The 20272-nt window shown below is 38.3% G+C and overlaps 1 protein-coding gene and 1 long non-coding RNA gene across 2 annotated transcripts in view; both read left to right on the forward strand.

Annotated features, from left to right (window-relative positions):
- Window positions 1-20272, forward strand: part of NRG1 (neuregulin 1) — a 1130429-nt gene that overhangs the window by 786305 nt on the left and 323852 nt on the right. The gene's annotated exons all lie outside the window — the stretch shown is intronic.
- On the forward strand, window positions 11766-13745 carry LOC129042240 (uncharacterized). The gene is made up of 3 exons (XR_008504082.2): window positions 11766-11801; window positions 12246-12456; window positions 13488-13745. It is a non-coding gene; the product is annotated as an uncharacterized LOC129042240 (long non-coding RNA).

Genomic DNA, 20272 nt, shown 5'->3' on the forward strand with positions numbered 1-20272 from the left:
GTTAGGTTTTCGTTAGTGAACACTGACTGCAAAAATACCAAGGTATAGCCTTATGCAAGCCAACATAGTCATGTTGGACATTAGTGATCTGAGGGTGGAAGTGAAATGAAGTGAAGTTTGTTTTTTTTTCCAAGTCAACTAAACGAACAGGCTGTATGTTTTACAATATGAATTGGGTTGTGATATACAAAGTGTTTATCCAAAGTTACCCTCCTCTTTGTTTTTTAGAATGACAAGACCCAAATGGGAGAATTAGGCCAGAAGCAACAATGCCCTCAGGCTTAGTGAAATTGACCAAAGTTTGAAGGTAAGTGTTTTCAGACCCTGGTTTCCTAGGACCAAGTCTTGGCCTCATCAAACATAGTCACAGTCTCCTTTTACCACTCTGGCCCAAACACTATGAAGCCTTTTGCCCACTGGCTCAGCTTCTCTTGCCATATACTGATTACTAATGCCAGTAAAATACCTAGACACCTTGGCAGTAACTTATGCAAATATGTATATTTCTAATTACAGGGAAATTGTTAGAACATGACTTGGATTAGGGATACACAGCTAATAATTCAAGAAGAAATAATGCTTTGTTTTCAATAGAGGAAAATAAAAGCTTCATTTGAATAATTTTTCCTCCTTTCTCTCCCTTTTTGTTTTGATACTTACGCATGGGCAATACCGTAAACTGGCAATACAAGAAGTTGTCACAAACAGTGTGGCCATTTCTCCTCAGACACTGGACATCCTACATCTGTTATGTGGTTTACCATCCATCCACTTCCTTGCTATAGCTCCAGGTCCACAATTCTTTGTCATGTCATTGCTCTTGACCTATACCATGACTGATACCATGTACATTTTTAAGAAAAAAATGTAAATTAATTAAAATAATTTGAAAACACATATCCATATGGTGTATGTGCATACATTTTGCTTTTTCTAATCTTATCTTTGTAGTTCAAAAAGGTTAAACCTGAGTGTGATATGTGTGTGTATGGAAACTGAATGCACTGTAGGTTCAAATAGGCAAGGAAGTTGCTTAGTAACATCCTGTTCTTGACTGTGCTATCATAATTTGCATTTTCCAATAAAGTGTGTTTCCAGCCTTAGGACAGTGCTACTATTATTGCTGGTGGATTTTGTAATGTAAGCTTGACTCATTCAGTGTCAAGATCACCTAAGGCCAAATTCCCATTCCACACGAATTCTCTTTCAAGGGATGTCCTACCCTTCAAGATGCCCTTAAGAATTCTGGATTCCTTAAATATAGAACTATTTGTGCTTACTCATAAAACAGGGAATATTATAATATTTCTCTTGCTTCACTGTGTCCAAGGAAGTAGAGAAATCTGGTACCATATTTATGAGCAGCAATAAACCATGTGTTTTGCTTTTTTCTAAAACAAGCCTGGCAAACTGTTTAAGAACACATGTGCAGAGCTTGGGCGCAGGGTGAGAGTTTGGTGGCACGGAGTGAGGCTAGAGATGGGCATGTGGAGAGTCTGATATCCTGATATCAAAGCAATTCCATTCAGACTTAGGACTGAGCTGCTCCCAGTCATCCAAGTCATTTTTACTAATATCTGATAACTTGCAAATATTGTGTTATGTTCAACACTGAAAATGAGGACTGTGCATTTCCTTTTGTCTAAATGATTATTAAATGGTAAAGCAGCTACAGAAGTATTGACTAATGACAGCATCCATTTACTAGAAAATATGTCATTTGCTACTGCAAACATTTATGGTCTGATTATACCTCATGTTACACTGCAATGGTTTGGGTTTGTTTTTTTTTTTTTGGTATTTTTGGTACATCAGAAACACTTTTCCATATGTTTGTTTAAGCATTGGTCAACATTTATTTATTAAGCATTGACTTTATAAAATAGGTACTAGGAATATGAAAATGAGTAAGATATGTTCCCTGACATCCAGTAGCTCATAGTCTAGAGATGTCACCATAATAATAACTAGCATTTATTGGACACCACCTGTGTCTCCTGAAGCCTGTTACCTCATTTAATTTTGACAAAACTTTATGAAGTGAATGTTATCACACAAACACACACATTTAGAGAATGAATGTGAGGCTGAGAGAAGTTAAACACATTGCCCATGATCACGGAACCAGTTAGTGGCAGAGTTGGGATTTAAGCCCAGATCTTTCTGATTCTAGAGCGTATGTTCTATCTATGAAGCTCTTACTGATTTTATTTTATGTCAAGTGAACTGTGTAATACATAAAGTCACTCAGGAAACAGGACTGGATGGGGATTATGATACTAGGCAGTACTTACTCTAGCAAATAGGTATCAGAGCCCTGGCATAGGTCCTCACTTTTGCTAGGATTCTGTCCTACTCCACCCTTGCTGATGAACGGGAATCCACACGTCCTGGTCCAGCACTTATTCTCAGGCCTCCCAGGGACACTCACTCCCTGTCGCGTAGTCTCTTCCCCATGTAGTCTGTGTTTCCCTCTGCCTTGCGGGTAACTTCATCTGAGTGTATCAAAACTGTCACCCCTCTTAGTAGTCCCCAAAAGACAAGACTTCAAGGGAGAGTTAATATTCTCAGAGTTCGTCAGAAATACCTGTTTCCAAGGTCAAGACCCACCTTAGAAAGGAGGTCTTCATATACCCTGTCTGTGCTTATTTTGTGTTTTCACAACACAAAATATTTCAACGATGATTTAATTTAGTAGTGTATTGATAGTCTCTGTCAATCTCTCAGGGTTTTTTTTTCTGAGAGAGAAAATTATATTTTGTAATTTTTTAATTTAGAAACAACAGCAATAACAACTTGAGTCAGTGATTTCTGAACCATTTTTGTTCTGATTATCACTGTAAACCTAAATGTGTGAACACTGTCAGTAGGGATAATATTTACCCTATGGGACTGTTAAGCAATTTAAGATGAGATAAGAAATGCCACAGGGAAAAGGTGTTACTCCACACATGGTAGTCATTATTTATTGGGTTGAAGTGTTGGTCTCCCAAAGGGCAATGGTGATTTAATAGAATATAAGCAACCAAATCCCAGGTTAAAGCAGTGAATTCCTAATTGTAGAATTTTCCTCTTCAGTTATCAGGTGGGAAAGGCCTGTCAAGATGTATATGGAAGGAGTGAGATCCTTGAAATAATTAATACACCTGGTATAACTCCCATCATTAGGTAAACCTGGGCTCATCCCTACTAGACAGAAAATTAGAGGATAAAAGGATAGTCACAAAAGTACATAGAATATATTGAAAGCTAACTATGTACTAAACAGTGTTCTAGGCATATTTTACAATTATTAATTCATTTAAACCTCTCAACTCCCTATAAATTAGATATTACTAATTATCTCCGTTTTACAAAAAAGAAATCTGAACCTAAGAGAGTTTTAAAAATTTGCCCAAGACCACATAATCAGAAGGAAGATTTTGAATCTGATTTTTCCTCACAGCAATGTCCATGCATTTTCCACTCTATCACACAGTTTTATGTATATATATATATATATATATATATATATAATTATTATTTTTGAGACAGAGTCTCATTTGTCGCCCAGGCTGGAATTCAGTGGCTCTCAGCTCACTGCAACCTCCGCCTCCCAGGTTCAAGCGATTCTTGTTTCTCAGCCTCCAGAGTAGCTGGGACTACAGGTGCGCACTTGTATTTTTTAGTAGAGACAGGGTTTCACCATGTTGCCCAGGCTGATCTCGAACTCCTTTACTCAAGCAATCCTCCCGCCTGCCAAAGTGCTGGGATTACAGGTGTGAGCCACTGCACCCAGCCAATCACACTGTATTTAATATCACAACAAAGTGCAGCCTGCCCTTCTCAGGATGATCTTAGATATTTTTCAGCAAGTCGCATTCAGGTGGAGCAAAAGCTTTTAAATGGTGGTCAATTACACAATGATTAAATTTAATTTACCATCATAGGTCAAAGGGAAGTGGGAAGAGTTTGATAACTGTATATTTGTCATGTTTCTAGTTATAGTGTACAACTCTGCCTGTATATCTGAGTGACTGCCAAGAGGTGAGGTCAGGGCAGGGACCCTAGCACATGGCACATACTATCTGCCCCCATAGCTATTTTGACTTGGACAGTCATTGTGCTGGGTGGTAAAAATTCCAGTGGGCTGGGTAGGACATATTGGGGCCCTGTTTCCTCTCATCTGTATTTGAAAACTAGGCAGCATTGCATCAAATGGAAGGAACAAGTGATGAGACATTAGGAAAATATCAGAATGAAAGAGAAATGCAAGTCTCTAAAGGAAGTTCCAACTCACTTCGACACCCTCCAGTTAGCAAAGAGATGATAGAATCCCAAAAGGGCAGGGGAGAGATTATAGATAGCAGGCTCCTGGAGGAAAAACTAGGTATGTCCAGTAGCAGATCTGTGGAAACTATTAGAAACCGAGCTAATTGTGGACTTCTTAGCGTGCCTCAGGAAATGGGAAGGCACTTTTCCCTTTTGGGCTTGTATTTTTTCCAGTTTTCCTTGTTCAGGATATAATTAATTCTTTAAGCAATGTAACCTCCTGCTATGATTTCTCAATTCCACAAAAGAGAATAATTATAGATTAATAATGGACCAAAATAGAAAAAACTAAATGTGTGTAGCAGATAAGTAGGAAATGTTCTGTCTTGCAAAGCGTATTGTTTCGGTGCCCGGCAACACAGGAACAATTCTCATCTATGCAGCTTTAAATGGATGTTAGAATTCACCCCTCTTTCCTACTGGTATAAAATTTTCAGTCTCAGTAGGACTGAACTTTGACACATCCTAAACCTCACCAGGAGTAGGAAATATTTCTCATAGCATAAATATTTTTTGTTCCTTGGACTGAAAGGTTTGTGGCCTTCCCCATGCATGATAACTGGGCAGTTTTCCGAACGTACCTCACAGTAAAACTTAGACTTCACACCTGTAATCCCAGCACTTTGGGAGGCCGAGGTGGGCAGATCCTGAGGTCAGGAGATCAAGACCATCCTGGCCAACATGGTGAAACCTCATCTCTACTAAAAAATACAAAAATTAGCTGGGCATGGTGGCACTTGCCTGTAATCTCAGCTACTTGGGAGGCTAAGGCAGGAGAATCATTTGAACCGGGAAGTCAGAGGTTGCAGTGAGCCGAGATCACACCACTGTACTCCAGCCTGGTGACAGAGTGAGACTCCATCTCAAAATAAAATTAAAAAAAATGAAATAAAATAAAATAAAAAACTTAGACTTCAAGTTTTAAATACTGAAAAACTTCCATGAATTGAGTACAGTACTGAGCTAAACGTTGTATACATGTTATTTATTCAGGAAATATTTTCAGGTACTATGCTGAGTGCTAAAAGCATTGTTCTGCCTTTTAATGCTAACAATGCCTGTGAAAAATATTTAGGATTATCCAGACTTTATAAATTTAAAACATTAGGATTCAGAAAAGTAACATGCACATGCTCCTATACTTTACATGTGACAGACTGGAATCAAATGGTTTAGGATGCCCTGAATAACTGAACTCTTAATGCTCCAGAAGCCCAGATCAGGACCCACCACTGGGAGTCACAGCCCTCTGGAGCCAGCTTCAGAGGTGCACTGGTTTATTCTCTTCCCTATTCACCAGTGAAAGAAGCCAAGAGCCTCCATTCCAGGCACTCTGTGCTTTCCAAAGTAACAATTACTTAATTTGACAAGATAATTTAAAGGGATTGCCAAAATAACTTACAGGAGATTGCCAGTACAATCAGCCCTCCCATATCTGGAGATTCTACATTTCCAGATTCAACCAGTTGAAGAGAGAAAATATTTGAAAAAAAAAAAAAACATTTAAAATAATACAAATAAAAACAATACAACATAGCATTTATATCATATTGGGTATTGTAAGTAATGTAGAGACCATGTAAAGTATATGGAAGGATGTGCATAGGTTATATGCAAATATGCTATTTTATGTCATGGAGTTAAGCATCTGCAGATTTTAGTATGGAGGCAGGGGTCCTGGAACCAACATCCCGTGGATACCCGAGGGACAAACGTAATCACCATCTTTTCCCAGGTGGATTTTTAACAGCGGCCTTCTGGAGACACTATGCCTATGGTTTTGTCTAATTGTTAAAAATTGGGATGGGTGAAGAAAGATGGCAGATAGGCACAATGGGAGACAGATATTTCCATAAATGCCTTTTAAATCAGATCCTTTCTAGATTCACTTTTGGCTCTGGATCTGGAAGCTATCATCATGGCAACCCCAGAGTCCCATTGGTTTGCCTATTGGTTAGGTGGGCCAAGGTATCCACACATCACAAAAGAGTTCTCAAAAAATTTCTTCCCAATAACCAGGGAGATTTATATTTAAGAGCACCTTTAGCCAAACTGAAGGAAGAGAAAGTTCACAAATATGGTAATAGCTCGAGTCAATGAATTAGTGGCTTTGTGTAGGGTAATTGTTGAGACCTCCCCAGTTGACTGACCAAAATAATTCTTTGTTGGCTAGCAGAGTTAGAGAATAGAATTTTGCATAATCCAAGTATTTCATATAGGTCCCTTCTGCTGTTACTGGAGCACTAGTAAGCTATTGTATTTGTGGTCATAATATTAGCTGCATAGGTAGTTCTATAAATGTGTCTGGTTAATAATCCACAAACCTCAGTGTTTTACATTTGTAAGTAAAGAAGTCTCTGTCCACAGCAAAAGAAGTTATCAGGCAATATTTTTTAGCATAAAAATATAAAATAAAATCAAGTTACTTCAAAGTTCTAAAGAACTAGAAGTCAATAAAATTCATAAATATTTATTTTTCAATGATTCTGGATGTAACTTAGGATCCTAATATAGGATGTACATCCTAATATAGTTATTTTACCTGTCATTTATTTTCATGGATATATGCCAGTACTTACTTCTATAGTAAGATTTCATTGGTAAAATGTTTTTTATTCTTCAAAATGCAGATTCCTTTCATAGGGTATATTCATCTACCATTTTCCATTCTTTGAAATCTGAAATAAGTCCTAACCTTATACATTCACCAGGAGTATGTATTAATCAGTTCTCACACTGCTAATAAAGACATACCTGAGACTGGGTAATTTATAAAGAAAAAGAGGTTTAATGAACTCACAGTTCCACGTGACTGGGAAGACATCACAATCACGGTGGCAAGTGACAGGCACATCTTACATGGCAGCAGGCAAGAAAGAGTGGGAGCAAAGCAAAAGGGGAAACCCCTTATAAAGCCATCTGCTCTACTGAGACTTATTCACTACCACAAGAATTGTGTGAGGGAAACCACCCCCATGATTCAACTGTCTTCCACCAGCTCCCTCTCACAACACGTGGGAATTATGGGAGCTATAATTCAAGATGAGATTCAGGTGGGAACACAGCCAAACCATATCAGAGTGTATACTTTTGTTTTATTCCTCAATCTTCATTCCTTTTCAACAAATAATTTGCTTTTGAAAGGATTAGGAGCTTAAGTTGGTTTTATAGTTATCCAGTAACCTTTTCATTTTTCCAACCACTGATTCGTAAAGGAATCTTCAGATTCAGATTTATCCTTTCCTACTTCATCTTCAATTGCTAAATTAAGCATGAGTCCCATCACTGAGATAACAGTCTTTCTTGGTCAGAGTTATGCCAGGTCTTTTTCTATGTAAAGCAGTCATCTATTAGGCTGTCATTGGTCCGTCAAGATGAAACTGTGTGCATTGGATCCATGTGAATGATCACAGAATATTATACAAATATAGTATGTTTCTATTCTTTGCTTGAAGCTTCTGGTTACTTAGATCTTACAGTGCTTCATAGTATAAAAAATGGTTAAAATACTTAAAAGTTTTAAAGATAAAGATGTCAGTATCACAGTGCATAACTGGGCTTTACATAGTCAAGTATACACACATACACACACACACACACACACACACACACACACAATTTAAAAAATCTCTGATGCACTATGCCATACTCAGCACCAATCCGCATTACAACTCTCCCAATGTTTCCTGGCCAGGTAGGTCACCAAGATGTTTGGGACTGTTTATGCCTTTGCACCTACTCATCATAATATTGTGTGAGGATCAATGGGAGAGATATTTGGCCCATTTTTTAAGCCATATCAGGGGACCTTCCACTTCCTAAACTCACTTAGACTTGGAATTTAAGTCTAGACTATTTTGTTTTTAACCTTGCTAACACCTACCTACCTACCTATTCATTGCCCATAGCCTAGGTAGTCTTGAAAAACCCTCCATTCCCCCAGCTTCCCCCAATGCCTCCTCTGAACTCAGTGTCACTCCTGTGTGCCTCCTTTAGTGGTTTTTTTTTTTTTTTTTGCTTTTTTGTTTGTTTGTTTGCTTGTCTTTTTGTCATTGCACTCACCACCTTATATTGTAAAAGTCTATTACTAAGGAAGTATTCCTCCCTCCTTTATGTGCAGAATTCCTTGACAGAAAGGATAGGTCATGTTTACCTCTGTCTTGCCTCCAATGTGCAGCATAGAGCCTGGCTCTATGATCGGCTCTAAAGAAATGCTTGTTGATGGGCAAATAAACTTGAGAATCTCACACCAGACCCAGACCAGAAGTTTCCTTCATTTCATGACTGGTTTTCACAAAAACAAGCATTAGGGAGAGTGGGAGGAAGAGCTTGCAAAATACCTTACTACTGCATTGTGAATGTGGAGTTGTAATTTTGGGGTTCTTATCCATGAAGATGGCCCTTAAAATTCAGAATTTTAATTACCAACATAACACCATCCTTTCTTACTACTATCATTATGTTATTTTATACTATGTTTTCAATAGGACATATCTGATGGAAATACATTTCTTTTGATATTATTTATTATAACTGGTGAGCTACATTCCACCCAATAGTAAACGCCTCTCACCAAAAAAGATAGATACTTTTGATAGTCAATATATTCAGATATTATGTTGTTTGTGGAAACCATCACTTAATAAATTTTAAAAGTTTCTTCTTTAAAAATAATTTTTTATTAAACTTTGTATTTTGAGGTAATTGTAGATTCATATGCAGTTATAAGAAATAATACAAACAATACCTTTTACCCAGTTTCCTCCAATGGTGACATCTTGAAAACTATTGCACAATAGCATAACTTTGATATTGACACTGACACAATCAAGGTAAAGAACATTTTCATCCAGGCATCCCCCATGCTTAGCCCTTTTATAGCTACATCTACTTCCTTTGCCCACCCTCACCTTAAAACCCTGGCAATAATTAACATTTTGTCATTTCAAGCACGTTATATAAATGGAACCATACAGTATATAACTTTCAGGTATTGGTTCTTTCCAATCAGCATAATTCTTTGGAGATTCTTTACTTAGCATACTTCTCTGGAGATTTATCTAGCTGGTTGTGTACTAGTAGTTCATTCTTTGTTATTGCTGCATAGTATTTCATGCTATGGATGTTGAGCCATTTACCCATTGAAAGATACTTGGGTTGTTTCTAGTTTGGGGAGATTATAAATAAAGCTGTTATAAATACTCATATACAGATTTTGGTGTAAACATACATTTTCATTTCTCTGGGATAAATGCCTAGGAATGAGTGTGATTTCTAGATCTTATAGTAATTGCATGTTTAGTGTTTTTAAGAAACTGACAAAATATTTTCCAAAATTAGATGTGCCATTTTATATTCCTACCAGCAATGTGACAGCAATTGTTTTTCTGTATCTTCACCAGCATTTAGTGGTGTTACTTTTTTTATTTTAGCCATTATGATCAGTGCATAGTGATAGCTCATTTTTGTTTTACTTTGCATTTCTTTAGTGGCTAATGATGTTGAACATCTTTTCATAGGCTTATTTGCATCTGTATATCTTCTTTAGTGAAATGTTTCTCTGTTCCTGTTGCCTATTTTCTAATTAGATTGTTTTTTGACTGTTGAGTTTTAAGAGTTCTTTATATATTCTTGATAGCTGTCCTTTGTCGGATATGTGATTTACAAATATTTTCTCCCAGTCCATAGCTTGTCTTTTTAATTCTCTTTACTGTTTTTTTCCACAAGGCAAAAGCTTTTAATTTTGATAAAAATAACTTTTTATAATTAATTGGCAACCAAATACCTAAATGTCTTTTGATAGAAAAACTTGCCCTAGATAATGTAAAATCATTTTTACATATTCATAGATCCATCTCCACTAATGTCATGTAAGTTTAAACATCACAAAGTAATTTGAACAGATTCCTAAATTATAAATTAGTTAACAGTTATTTTTTGCTCAAATCTTTAGTTGTACATTTACTTCAAATAAACATTTGTTAAAAACTTACTCTGTACTGAGGAATGAGGATACAAAACTCATAATTTGTCATTTCTTTGCTTCAGGGACTTACATTTTACTGGATTACATCTAAATTTTTATTTGGCAGTTTTATTCCAGGAAGATCATGACAGTCTTGTTTTCTAAATCTTAACTGCCTTTTGATGAAAAAGAAAGATAAGGCTTTAATTTCTCTCGTGAAACTTGAAGAAGTAAAATAAAATAACTTGTATGTCCCTTCACAAGCCACAGTCAGAACACTGTCACAATCTCGACCTTTGCTCCCCAAACCCTGTTTTGCAAACCAGATGCTATTTCTTTGGACATTACTGGGTATTTTCAAAATACGTCAGAATTTAACAAAATGTCATATTAGCTAAATAGCACTATATGAAACTGCTTATAATATTAAAATTATGTCTTGAGTTTATAATTATATAAAAATTAAATCTATCCTAGAGCAAAAATTATAATTAACTACTAAAAAATCAGATAAGTGATTTTTTTTTTTTTTTTGAGGCAGGGTCTCACTCTATGGCCCAGGCTGGAGCACAGTGGTGTGATCATGGCTTACTGCAGCCTTGATCTCCTGGGCTCAAGCAATCCTCATCCTCCCACCTCAACCCCTCCAGTAGCTGGGACCACAGGTGCACCCCACCACACCTGGTATATTAGTTTATTTTCACATTGCTGTAAATAACTACCTGAGCCGGGGTAATTTATTAAGAAAGCAGGTTAAATTGATTCACAGTTCCTCCTGTCTGGGGAGGCCACAGGAAACTTACAATCATTGCAGAAGACAAAGGGGAAGCAAAACACCTCTTACAAGGTGGCAGGAGAGAGAGTGAGAGGGGAACTGTCACACACTTTTAAACCATCAGATCTCGAGAGAACTCACTGTCATGAGAATAGCAAGGGGGAAGTCCACCCCCATCATTCAGTCATCTCCCACTAGGCACCTCCCCTGACATGTGGGGACTACAATTCTAGATGAGGTTTGGATGTGGGCACAGAGTCAAACCATATCACCCGGCTAATTTTCTTTTCTTTTCTTTTTGGTAGATATGGAATCTCACTATGTTTTGTTTCCCTAGCTGGTCTTGAACTCCTGGGCTCAAGCGATCTGCCCACCTTGGCCTCCCAAAATGCTGGGATTACAGGTGTGAGCCAGTACACTCAGCCAAGAAGTGATTTGTATAATGGCAGGATTATGAATGATTATTTCTGTGTCCTTAATTTGATCATATTTTTTAAACAGTCATTATTTTTGGTCATCATGCTATATACTACAGAGAGCAGTTTTTAATTTGTGAAGGTGTAAGTGAACTTGATTTAGCTGAACATAGCAGAGAGTCGTCAATCAAACTGATTGATGACTAAGTGTCCACAGGGTAACACATCATTATAGTTGTTTCCATGGTGATGAATTATGATGTCACAAACTCATCAAGACTGTGACTCAGTGAACCATCTAGACAGAGGATGAAATGCAGTAGTTCACCAACATGTATGCCATCTTTGTATTATATGGTATTATTAATTAAAACGAAGGGCTGAGTATTTCTTTCATTGAGATTACATGAAGATATTACGTATGTTCAGACTTGCCTGAACACGGCTATGCTGGTTTTAAATTGAAGGTTTTCACAAAGCAAAAAATTGAGGAACAAAATTTGACATAAAATTGTGTATTTATTAGAAAAGATCTTTTCTTCTCATATTCTGAAAAGCACACTCATTAATTACAGTTAAATTCAGGCAAATTTGGCAAATTTTTGTCAGTATACTTATTCTTTTATTAGTTAATAGCTTTGCTTTTCAGTTTTAGATATTGGCATTAAATATATAAAGAGAAAAGATCTTAGTGTTCTCATGCTCAGAGATTAAGAAAATAGTTATAGGTTTGAAATTAGGCACTTTCCCTGATAGTTTTTGTTGGTACATGCTTTAGGTTATGTTTCTATGAACAACCAGATGCAAACGTCCTGGCATTCATCCTGCCTGCTTGCTGTTTGTACCATCTCCGTGGTAGCAACCATCCAAGCTGCTGGAAGCACAGACTGAGCTCTATGAGTCAATTATTTTATATACCTGGGAACGTGCAAGCCTTCCTGTCACTCTTTGATGTCAATATGCAGAGAGTTTGCAGCCTAGGCAACATGGTGAGACCCTGTCTCCAAAACTTCCAAAAATTAGCCACCAGGTGTGGTGGTGCATGCCTGTAGTCCTAACTACTCTGAAGGTTGAGGCAAAAGGAACCCTCAACCCCAGGAGTTTGAGGCTGCAGTGAGCTATGATCGCACCACTGCACTCCAGTCCGGGAGACATAGTGAGATGCTGTCTTTAAAATAATAATAATAATAATTTTAAAAATTAAAACATATCTAGACAATTTCTCTGCTTTCAAGACTCTTCAAAGATCTCAAAGAGAAGCTTTACTTTGGAGTCTCAACAGAGGCCATTCAAAAACTCAACCTGGTTTTTCAACAATAAATTAGAAATGTAATGCTAACGGTGGGTGCCAAGGCTGAACATCAAGGAAAAGACATTAGTGACCTTGAGTTCTAGACTAGATTTTACCAGTTTCTGACCTTCAACTCCGGTACTCGATTTTCTCATAAATGTGAGAAAATATCTTAACCGTATCACAGAATTGATGTGAGAATTCAAAATAAAGCATATTTAAAGCTCCTAGGTTAGTGATTGGTATAAGGTCAGTGCTTCATAAATGATAGTTATTTTTTTCCATTCAAAATAGTGATCAAAAAGATTTTATCTCACTAAAGTGTCATGCAGATAAGGATTAATCCTGTTTTCTATTCCTGAAGCATACAGAAGGTGATTTCTTTCTTCATCATTTCCATCTGACTATCATCTGGGAGAACACACAGCTGCTACACATCTGGTGCAACATAGGCAGATGTAGCTGTCCAGAGGGAGGAGAGTGTTTGCTTTTCTCCACCTAAACACTGACCCTCTTCTGCTTAGATTCAAAGACTGTCTTCCTTCTGCAGGTTTACCTGAGCCTGGACTCAAAGAATTACCTTCATTATGAGCTAAAGGAAGTCAGGCCCATTCTTCTTCTGCCTGGCCCCTCTGGCTCTTTGGCACTTCTCACATCCTCCTCATTTGGAAAGGCTTCATGACTTTCTGGTTCACAAAGCAGCTCTGTTGTTGCTTATTTCCACTACAGGGAAAAGGTGAAACACTTCACTCAGGGCGCGGAACAATGGAAGTCCCTGGAAAGAAAGGCTTGAAAGAGAAAACCAAGTGGCTTCTGAGATATTCGAAACTCCAGTTGTTTTCCCTTTTTAAAAATTTTCAGATGCTCTTTGATGCCATTTCATAAAGCCTATGATTGGGCCAAAAGTCTTAGTTCACCGTGTACCACAAATAGTGAACTCTATATAGCATACGCTTGACTAAGAAAAAATAAAGATTTAGAAATAGATGTATTGAGGACATGCCATTAAAAGCAGCCTCCATTGAATCAACTGTTTTTCAGAGTACTGTCAAGCTGAGCTTAAACTAGTCTAATCAAGGTAGGTGATGGATTCCAAACTTGGGAAAAAGTGAGTCTTTGTATTCTGTGAAGTTTAATAACTACCCAAGGAAGAAGTGTTGGATACAACAACTATGAGTATCTTAGAAAGTATGTCTTTTTTTTTTTTTTTTTTTTTTTTTTGAGTCAGGGTCTTGCTCTATCACCCGGGCTGGAGTGAAATGATGTGATTATAACTCATTGCATTGCAACCTTGACCCTCTGGGCTCAAGCCATCCTTCCATCCTAGCCTCCCAAGTAGCTAGGACTACAAGTGGATGCCACCGTGCCCAGCTAATTTTTTCTTAATTTCATTTTTGTAGAGATAGGATTTCCCAGGCTGGTATCAAACTCTCGAACTTCCTGGTCTCAAGCAGTTCTCTCACCTTGGCTTCCTAAAGTGCTGGCATTATAGGCATGAGCCACCACACCCAGCCTTGGTGTCTGTCTTTATGTTAAATGTCTGAGCCTTTCCATTTGTCTTTTGCCTCTTCATAAACCTTGGCTGAGCATTTATCAGGTCATTCACATCTTTCATTCCAGGCAAGTGGTAAACTTAGTAATATACTTCCTCTGATGACAACGGGCAAAGGACTAGAAGCGTAAGTAAAGAAACAGTAGAGAGAAATAAGTGGATTTTGACGTGCAAAAAGATGCAGCAAGGTGAATCTGATTAAGAAATAGACTCAGAGAGCTTGAACATGGAAGGATGCTAGGACAAGTGGCAGCTAAGGCAGAAGGACAGCCATGGTTCCAGATGTCTGGGGAAACAATGGAAGGGCAGATATTACAAAGTTTTCCATTTTGTACCAGAAGTGTCCTTACGAACACAAACTCCTAGTAAGTGTTCTTAATTGTTCTGTGAGCTGATGTACATTTTTCTCCTACAACAGGAACTAGCAATCTACATATTATTTACCAAGCCTTCCTAGATAGAAGCATTTATGATTATTTTTTGTTTATATAAATGTCTTGCATTTACTAGAAAATCATGCTTTTCTAGAATGCATTTCTATTATGGAGTTTCTTAAAGTGAGAAAAAAAAAGTATGGCTTTAGAAAAATCCTAGTGATTTTCTGACACTGTGAACTGTGTGTTCTTGTCTTGGATCAATATCATGGCACAATGCTTTGATAGTGTCTGAAGATTAAGGTATACAATACAATTTCCTCCCTTCCCTTCCTTCCTTTTTCCTTCCTTCCTTTTTCCTTTCTTTCTTTTCCTTCCTTTCTTCCTTTCTTTTTCTTTCTTTCTTTCTCTCTCTCTCTTCCCTCCCTTCCTCCCTCTTTCCCTCTTTCTTTCTTTCTTCTTTCTCTTTCTTTCTTTCTTTCTTTTTTCTTTCTTTTTTTGAGATAGGGTCTCACTTTGTCACCCAGGCAGAAGGGCAGTGGCCCTATCATATTTCACTGCCATCTCAAATTCCTGGGCTCAAGGGATCCTCCCACCTCAGCCTCTCAAGCAGCTGGGACTACAGGTGTGCCCCTCCATGTGCAGTTAATTGTAGTTTTTTGTTTTGGGTGTTTTTTTTGTTTGTTTTGTTTTTTGTAGAGACTTTGTTGCCTAGGCTAGTCTCAAACTCCTGGGCTCAAACAGTCCTCCCGCTGCAACCACCCAAAGTGCTGGGATTATAGGCGTGAGCCACCGTGTCCAGCCCAATATCATTTTCTTATGTTTCCCATATATGCATCATTTTACTTGCATGCAATTCTGAATGGATGAAACATGTTTTAATCACCTATTTTTCTACTTTGTAGAAGAGCCAAGGTAACATGAACTAAATCATTAAAGCAGTTGACTTGTTAGTGGATTATGATAGGACTCAGGCATTTCCCAAAGGGAGAACCCATATTTTGGTAATCCCAGACATTTTAATTATGTTTTTCTGTCCATTCCTCAATGCCACAATGAGGAACAGCATTCTTTCCTGGGAAGTCTCACAATTTTGTCAAAAGTAGAAGAGTTGCCTTTGACGAATACAAATCCAGCAATAAAGAAGAGCAGGTCTAACAAATGAGGCCACCTTGGAAAATGTCATTTTGCCCCTTTGAGTCTTGCCCATCTTACCTTTAGAGGAAGAGATGGGACTGAATCACTTCAAAGAGCCTCGATAGCTTTAAATGTCTGTGATTGATTTTTCTCCAGAGCGAGATCAAACAAAACAGTATTTTCTAGCTGCTGCTCTTACACGTAGTGATGATTCACAGAGAATTTGGGGAAGAAAGTAGCCATTATGGGATATTTTGCAAAAGGCGATACCAAGATTGATCATCACCTGAGGGCGACATACTATAGTTGTTCTTCTGTATCCATGACAGATTGGTCCCAGGACCCCTTGCAGATACCAAAATCCACAGATGCTCATGTCTTTCTTATAAAATGGCATAGTATTTTTACACAGCCTTGTATATCCTCCTGAATACTTTAAATCATCTCTAGAGTACTTATAATACCTAGAGTTATATAAATGCTATAGAAAGTATTGTTATACTGTATTTTTAAATGTACATTAGTTTTATTTTTTTTCCAAATATCTTTTTATCCATGGTTGGTTGAATCCACGGATGCAGAACCCATGGATATGGAGAGCTGACTATAATAGTCAAAGACAAGTGTGGCTGGTGGTAAGCACACCATCTGTCCACAAGTGAATTTCCCGTAAGAATCCTGCTGGTACATTTCTTCATTTCTTGAGATTATTGAACCATGTGATTTGCCTCACTGCTTATTTCACCTTCTGGGTGACATGGGCTGTGAATGTGCTGTTCAAGGCCTAAATATTAGCCCTGATTCAAAATGGACATTAACCAAAAAAACAAACAACAATGATACTGGCCAACTGACTTCTCTCACTTCTCTCTTCTCTTTTCTTTAATTCATTCCTTACCTATTTAGAATAGCTGAGGTTCATTTTTATCTTCTTATGACAGCCAGAATTGTCATACATTAAGATTAAGTAAGGAAGGCATAATTGATATTCACAAACCACCCCAGGATTTATCAGAAGTGAGGGTGTTTCGTATGGATTACTAATTGTCTAAAATTTGGCTCTAAGCACCTGAAGATCACTAGACAGGAGAGAAGAATAGGCTTTGTTGTACATGAGAAGAGGCTGTGGGGTGGGGACGTTTGCTGAGAAGACTGCTTTGGTCTTTGGTACTAGCAGTTTTCCTTCTATATGGTTAACAAGGCAAATATTTTCATTTTTATATCCCCAGAATAAGGGCTTGAAAGGAAACAAAATCTCAAATAAATGGACTAATTTGTTAAATTCTGGACTAAACCTCAGTTTATTTTAAGCAGCTTTAACAACTATCTCTGGAGCTCATAACACATATAGAGCACTATTGGTGTCACACAAAACCTTGAAATCAGAATTGCCACAGACCGAATCCGATCTGAAATGGCATTTCATTCAACTGCAGCTTTGTGTCACAAGAACCTGTCTCTGTTTTCCTAACATGGGTATGATGCATATTCAGAAGCAGCCGAGTGATTTACTTCTTTTTTCATTATGCTTGTGGATTTGCATAGATTCAGAAGGGGCATCTTCTGGGAGGTATAAGAGTTTATAGAAAGACTAATTTCCTGACTGGGCATGATGGCTCATGCTTGTAATCCCAGCACTTTGGGAGGCCAAGGCGGGAAGATCACTTGAGACCAGGAGTTTGAGACCAGCCTGGCCAATATGGTGAAACCCTGTCTCTACAAAAAATACAAAAATTAGCTGGGCGTGGTGGTGCGTGCCTGTAATCCCAGCTACTCAGGAGGCTAAGGCACAATAATTGCTTGAACCAGAGTGGTGGAGATTGCACTGAGCCAAGATTGTGCCGCTGCACCCCAACCTGGGCGACAGAGTGAGAATGTCTCAAAAACAAAACAAAAAAAAGGAAGATTGATTTCCTGTAGACAGAAGGAGTGTTTATATTGGCAGCAGCAATGCAGATCAAAACTTTGGGGTCACCCTCTTGAATATCTTATTTGTATTTCTTCCTGGGTTACTAAAGTCTTGAGGAGAAAATTGAATAAAAGGCTTAAGAGGATTCTCATTTCCATGCAAAGCTTCTCCACACTCCTGGGAGAAGGTTAGGGTCAGGAAGGAAGGTCAGACAATATAAACCTCAGCACTATTCAGTAAAATAGCCATGGGGAAAAATATGGTAAGTTTTTCTTAATTCATACCCAAGGACATTTAGCGTTCAGAAAACTAAAATACTTTTTATTTATTTATTTATTTTGAGACAGAGTCTTGCACTGTTGCGCAGGCTGGAGTGCAGTGGCGCAATCTCAGCTCACTGCAACCTCCACCTCCCAGCTTCAAATGATTCTCCTTGCCTCAGCCTCCCACATAGCTGGGATTACAGGCGCCCACCACCACACTCGGCTAATTTTTTTTTTGTATTTTTAGTAGAGATGGGGCTTCACTATGTTGGCCAGGCTGGTCTTGAATTCCTGACCTCGTGATCCACCCGCATCGGCCTCCCAAAGTGCTGGGATTACAGGCATAAGCCACCTTGCCCGACCCTAAAATACTTTTTATAAGGTTGTCTCATCCTTCTCTTGGTTTTTCAATGGAAATGGTATAGCAAGTCCATCTGAAACGCTTCTGCAAAATTACAATGAAGCTAATCACCGTGGGAAACATTTACATCATATGTAGTTACACAAAGAGGAAATTGATAATCTTGGGACATCAGTGTACTAGAATAGCAAGAGACATGTTTGATTCTATTATATTCTCTTAGTCAGCAATTTTTAATTGTTGCTTAAAGGAAACTGAAAAAAACGTGGGCACAGTGGCTCCCACCTCTAATCCCAGCACTTTAGGAAGTTGAGGAGAGAGGATCGCTTCAGCCCAAGAGTTTGAGACCAGCATAGGCAATGTAGTGAGACCCCCATCTCTACAAAAAATATTTTTTAAAATTAGCCGAGCATGGTGGTGCCTCCCTGTAGTTCCAGCTACATGGAGGGCTGAGGTGGGACGATCGCTTGAACCAGGGAGGTCAAGGCTGCACCCTGGCTTGGGCGACAAAGCCAGACCCTGTGTCAAAAAACAAAAAAAAAAAATATGTAAAGCAACAGTTGTCCTATAATGGATTGCATGGTAAAAGGAAGGATGACTTTCTTACTATAACTCCTTATGATAACTTTTTCCAAAGTGTGAATCTTCAGGGTTGAAATTTTTATAGGTAATCATTAACTTTAGTAGAACATTATTTTAAAGTTTAGGTATTTCATCAGAGTATATTACTCTGGCTTTCCTAAGCTAGCTTAGTTATATATGTTCACTTCAGTTTGAGTCTCCACTAAATTTTAACATGAACAAAATATTATATGCAACACCATAGAAGCAATTGTTAAATCATTGTTACTTTTAATATCACCTAAATCTAAGCTAAGTAAATGCGTTTATTTTTATCACCAACTGACGTAGATGTACCCACATGGACGGAAAACAGCGTAAACCACCAAAAGGACGGGAAAATTCCCTACTCAAGACTTCTTTTGCCAATGACTAATGTTTAATGCTATTTGCTAGAGATTGTGGTGCCAGGAGGATTTCTAACCAGGTTATTTTATCAATAGGAGTAAAATATCGAGGGCTTAAATTAGTGCAATCTCTCAAGATCTTGAATTTGACATTTTCATAATTTTTACTTAATCATAGCTCCTGGGGATTGGAATTGCTCTTTTAGCTGGCCCGAGTCTGGGAGGAGGATCCAAAGTCTTTGAGTTGTTTTATTTTATTTCTTTTTACCCCCTAAAGCACTGGAAATGGTTGGCCCTGATGTGCTCCTAAGGTAACCGCAAGATGAGGCAAAACAGGATTGAGATGAAAACCAAGCTCACCCACATCCTACGTCAATTAGCTATTTTTTTTCTGTGTAAACAATGGGAGGGAGGTGGGTTGTAGCTTTTATGGTAGAGGTTCCTCGGCACCTCCTGACTCCCGCGGGGGTCCCCCCTGCCACTGCCCTCGGCCCAAATATAAGCTGACAACAAAATGTTTCTTCAAAGTGCTCATTGTTTACTCTACTCTGGCTTCTTCTTAAAGGTCATCATCATGTTGAATTATCTTGAGAAAATCCTCTGAAGTGTGTGTGTGTGCATGTGTGTGTGTGTGTGTGTTTAGGAAGGATGTGAGGAGGATTGGGAGGTGAGTCTCTGAATAACAAGTTGAAAAAAGAGTATGGAGGAAAGCGGTGTTTAAAATTGTCCAAAGCCATCAGCCAGGCATGATGGCTCACGCCTCTAATCCCAACACTTTGAGAGGCTGAGGTGGGAAAATTGCTTGAGCCCAGGAGTTTGAGACCAGCCTAGGCAACATGGTGAAACTCCATCTCTACAAAAAAATACAAGAATTAGCTGGGCATGGTGGTGCATGCCTGCAGTCCCAGATGCTCAGGAGGCTGAGATGGGAGGATCACTTGAGCCTAGGA

Source organism: Pongo pygmaeus, chromosome 7, assembly GCF_028885625.2.
Source record: "Pongo pygmaeus isolate AG05252 chromosome 7, NHGRI_mPonPyg2-v2.0_pri, whole genome shotgun sequence".
Classification (NCBI taxonomy): domain Eukaryota; kingdom Metazoa; phylum Chordata; class Mammalia; order Primates; family Hominidae; genus Pongo; species Pongo pygmaeus.